This window comes from Myotis brandtii, unplaced genomic scaffold (genome assembly GCF_000412655.1).
Source record: "Myotis brandtii unplaced genomic scaffold, ASM41265v1 scaffold7, whole genome shotgun sequence".
Taxonomy (NCBI): domain Eukaryota; kingdom Metazoa; phylum Chordata; class Mammalia; order Chiroptera; family Vespertilionidae; genus Myotis; species Myotis brandtii.
Window position 1 is genome coordinate 889,804 of NW_005370740.1, and position 4,783 is coordinate 894,586.

Genomic DNA, 4,783 nt, shown 5'->3' on the forward strand with positions numbered 1-4,783 from the left:
CAATAATCGTGCACCTATGGATTAGGACAGTGGGTGGGGAGTGAGGGTGGAGGGTGGGGTGGGAACTGGGTGGAGGGGAGTTATGGTGGGAAAAAAGAGGAACCAATGTAATAATCTGAACAATAAAGATTTAATTAAAAAAAAAGTTCCAGAGGACTTGAAGGGAGACATCAACAATACAGTCATTGTAGGGGATTTTGACACCCTGCTGACTTCACTGGATAGATATTTCAGACAAAAAGATAACAAGGAGGAGAAGGATCGCGGGCGAGATCCCAAGGCGAGGCTTGCGCACCGTCCCCGCCCTGGCCCCCAGCGCCCACCCAGTCCGCCCGGCTCAGCCAGGATCAAGGCAATCCTCATCTTCAACAACCACAGGAAGCCTCGGCTCTCCAAGTCTACCAGTCTTATATTAATTGGAGGATCTGACAACAAACTAATTTATAGACATTATGCAACGTTATATTTTGTCTTCTGTGTGGATTCTTCAGAAAGTGAACTTGGCATTTTAGATCTAATTCAAGTATTTGTGGAAACATTAGACAAGTGTTTTGAAAATATCTGTGAACTGGATTTAATTTTCCATGTAGACAAGGTTCAGAATATTCTTGCAGAAATGATGATGGGGGAATGGTACTGGAGACCAACATGAATGAGATTGTTACAAAACTGATGCACAAAATAAACTGGAGAAATCTGAGGCTGGCTTAGCGGGAGCTCCAGCCCGTGCTGTTTCAGCTGTAAAGAATATGAATCTTCCTGAGATCCCAAGAAATATTAACATTGGTGACATCAGTATAAAAGTGCCAAACCTGCCCTCTTTTAAATAAGAAAAATTTAAAAGGCCACTCCCAAGTAAAATCCAGGGGGAAAAGTCATCTAAGTTTACTATGCAGTTGTTTACCAAAAATAGAGTAGGAGAGTCTTACCTTTTGCTCTTGGATTTAAGTCAAGGTACTGTATAGAAGTTGTGTAAAATCAGTATGGCGGTTCAATGTTGTTTTTCTTGTTCAGTGATTTTAAAGAAATTGAGTAGTTTCAGTGTGATTTTTAAAAAAATTTCTTTTCTAAACTGCATTCCTATGCCCACCTAAGGCATGCTTCTATGTATTGGCTACAACAGTATTTCGAAAAGTGTTTGAAACATTTCTTTAAATTATGTACTGCCCAAAATGTTGCTGGTGTTTTGTATGGATCACAAGTATAGCATTCCTTAATTCTTTCTGTTATTTGTCACAATTGTTATTTAAAGAATCAAGTATGTATTGCATGAAAACATTATGACCTTTTCCTCTTAGTTTAAATAAATTCCAAGGTAACTGGACTCTTAAAAAAAAAAAGATAACTAGGAAACAGTGACAATAAAGGACACACTGGATCAGATGGATTGAATTGACGTTAATAGAACATTTCACCCCAAAGCTGCAGAATATACGTTCTTCTCAAGTGCACATGGATCATTCACAAAGATAGACCACATGTTAGGACACAAAATAAGTCTCTACAAGTTCAAGAAGACTGAAATCCTATCAAGCATCTTCTCAGATCACAATGGAATGAAATTAGAAATCAACTACAGTAAAAACACAAAAACATTCAAACACATGGAGACTAAACAGCATGTTATTAAACAAAGAATGGGTTATCCATGAGATCAATAAGGAAATCAAAATCTTCCTGGATTCAAGTGAACACACAATAACCGAAAATCTCTGGGACACCGCAAAAGAAGTCCTAAGAGGGAAGTTCATAGCACTACAAGCCTACCTAAAAAAAAAAAAAGAAAAGAAAAGGCAACAATAAACTATTTAACTCTAAAACTTAAAGAACTAGAAAGAGAACAAGAAGAAAAGTCCAGAGTTAGTAGATGGAAGGAAATAATAAAGATTAGAGCAGAAATAAATGACATAGAGACTAAAAATAATAATAATACTACAAAATCAAGGAAACCAAGAGGTGGCACCTTGAAAGGATAAACAAAATTGATGAACTGTTTGCCACACTCATCAAGAAACAAAGAGAGGAGACTCAAACAAATAAAATCAGAAACGAAAGCAAAGTAACCTCAGACACCACAGAAATACAAAGGATTATAAGGAAATAATATGAACAACTATATGCCAACAACCTGGACAATGTGGATGAAATGGTCATATTCCTAGAAAAATACAATCTCCCAAAACTAAATCAGAAAGAAACAGAAAACCTGAATAGGCCAATAACAACTGCTGAAATAGAAGCAGTAATTAAGAAACTCCCAGCAAACAAAACCCTGGGTCTGGATGGCTTCACAGGGGAGTTTTACCAAACATTCAAAGAAGAACTGACACCTATCCTCCTCTAACTATTCCAAAAAATCCAAGAGGAACACTTACAAGATCCTTTTATGAGGCCATCATTATCCTAATTCCAAAACCAGATAAAGATGCTACAAAAAAAGAAAATTACAGGCCAATATCCCTGATGAACACAGATGCTAAAATCCTCAACAAAATATTAGCAAATTGGATCCAGCAATATATTAAAAAGATCATACACTATGACCAAGTGGGATTTATTCACAAATCAATAAACGAGGTACATCACATAAACATACTGAAAGACAAAAATCACATGATCATATCAATAGACACAAAAAGTATTCCACAAAATCCAACACCCATTTTTAAAAAAATATATTTTATTGATTTTTTTTATAGAGAGGAAGGGAGAGGGATAGAGAGATAGAAACATCGATGAGAGAGAAACATCGATCAGTTGCCTCCTGCACACTCCCCACTGGGTATGTGCCTGCAACCAAGGTACATGCCCTTGAGTGGAATCGAACCTGGTACCCTTGAGTCCGCAGGTCGATGCTCTATCCATTGAGCCAAACCGGTTAGAGCCCAACACCCATTTTTGATAAAAAGTCTCAGCAAAGTGAGAATAGAGGGAGCATATCTCAACATGATAAAGGCCATAAATGACATACCTACAGTGAACAACATACACAATGGGCAAAAACTAAAACCATTTCCCTTAAGAACAGGAAGAAGTCAGGGATATCTGATTTCACCACTCTTATTCAACATAGTATTGGAAGTCCTAACCACAGGGATCAGCCAAAAAGAAGAAATAAAAGGCACCCAAATTGGAAAGGAGGAAGTAAAACTGTCATTATTGGCAGATGACATGATATTGTACATAGAAAACCCTAAAGTCTCCACCAAAAATCTACTAGATTTAATAAATGAATTTGGCAATGTAGCAGAATCCAAAATCAACACCCAAACATCGGTGGCATTTTTATACACCAATAATGAATTCTCAGAAAGAGAAACTAAACAAGCAATCCCATTTACCATTACAACAAAAACATTAAGATACTTAGGAATAATCTTAACCAAGGAGGCAAAATACCTGTACAAAGAAAACTACAGCACACTGAAAAAAGAGATAGAAGAAGATATAAACAAGTGGAAGAATATACTGTGTTCATGAATTGGTAGAATCAACATCATTAAAATGTCCATACTATCCAAGTCAATCTACAGATTCAATGCAATAGCTATTAAAATACCAATGGCATATTTCACAGATCTAGAACAAATACTCCAAAAATGTACTGTATATGCAGCCAAAAAAGACCTCAAATAGCTGCAGGAATCTTGAGAAAGAAGAACAAAGTTGGAGGAATCACAATGCCAGATATCAAGTTATACTACAAAGCCACTGTACTCAACAAAAGCTGGCACCGGCACAAGAACAGACATATAGATCAATGGAACAGAAAAGAGACCCCAGAACTCGACCCAAGCCATTACACTCAATTAAAATTTGACAAAGGAGGCAAGAGCATACAATGGAGTCAAGACAGTCTCTTCAATAAATGGTGGTGGGATAATTGGACAGACACATGGAAAATAATGAAAGTAGACCACCAACTTACAACATACACAAAAATAAACTCAAAATGGATAAGAGACAAACATAAGTTGAGAAAGAAACCATAGGCAGCAAAATCTCTGACATCTCTCCTAGCAATATGATTATGGATACATCTCCTAGGGCAGGGGTGGGCAACCTTTTTGTGAGTGCGTGCCAAAACCAGCAAAATCTCTGACTCAAAATTCTTCTGCCTGCCAACCCTAATTTTTTGAGAACACGTTATGCCTACTTGATATCTCTTAAGGTGTACGTATGTGAAGAACCTTGAAGAAATAATAAAATTCATTCGAGCGACAAAAACACAGTATATGATGATGAAAAATACATTTATTTTTTAATGTATACATGTACACTGATAGTCCGACAGAAAACTTTATGACTCCGTTTGATATTATCAGTGGGACTTTTGCTGCTGCATCACTGATGACAGAGATTTTACATCAGGTTTATATTTCGTGACCTTCAGAGATATGCACGAGCTACTACTTTCATCCGTCAGGCTACTCCTATTACGAGACTTAACAAAATTCATCACTGAGAACAAAGATTCACAAGCATATGTGGATGAAACCAAAACACTGGTCGGATCTAGGAAGGCAGGGAGAGTTAAGGCAGAGGCATAGAAATTGCTCTTCCCCTCTCTCGTCAATCCATGTCTATGGTCTTTAAGATAACTTGTTATGTAAAATTATCTAAGATGCATCTACACTGAATTTATCTGAAAAATAAAAAAGTCGATATTAAGAAAAAAATTGTAAATGGAAGATTATAAGAGAGGGTTTCACGTGCCAGCAAAAGTTACTGGCGTGCCATGTTTGGCACGCGTGCCAGGGGTTGCCCACCCCTGATATAGGAT

At 37.1% G+C, this 4,783-nt stretch overlaps 1 protein-coding gene and 1 long non-coding RNA gene across 8 annotated transcripts in view; one reads left to right on the forward strand and one right to left on the reverse strand.

Annotated features, from left to right (window-relative positions):
• BCL2L13 (BCL2-like 13 (apoptosis facilitator)) overlaps positions 1–4,783 on the reverse strand; it is a 212,771-nt gene that overhangs the window by 70,058 nt on the left and 137,930 nt on the right. The window lies entirely within an intron of this gene.
• LOC102242833 lies at positions 262–824 on the forward strand. Its single transcript, XR_001359802.1, has 2 exons — positions 262–595; positions 702–824. It is a non-coding gene; the product is annotated as an uncharacterized LOC102242833 (long non-coding RNA).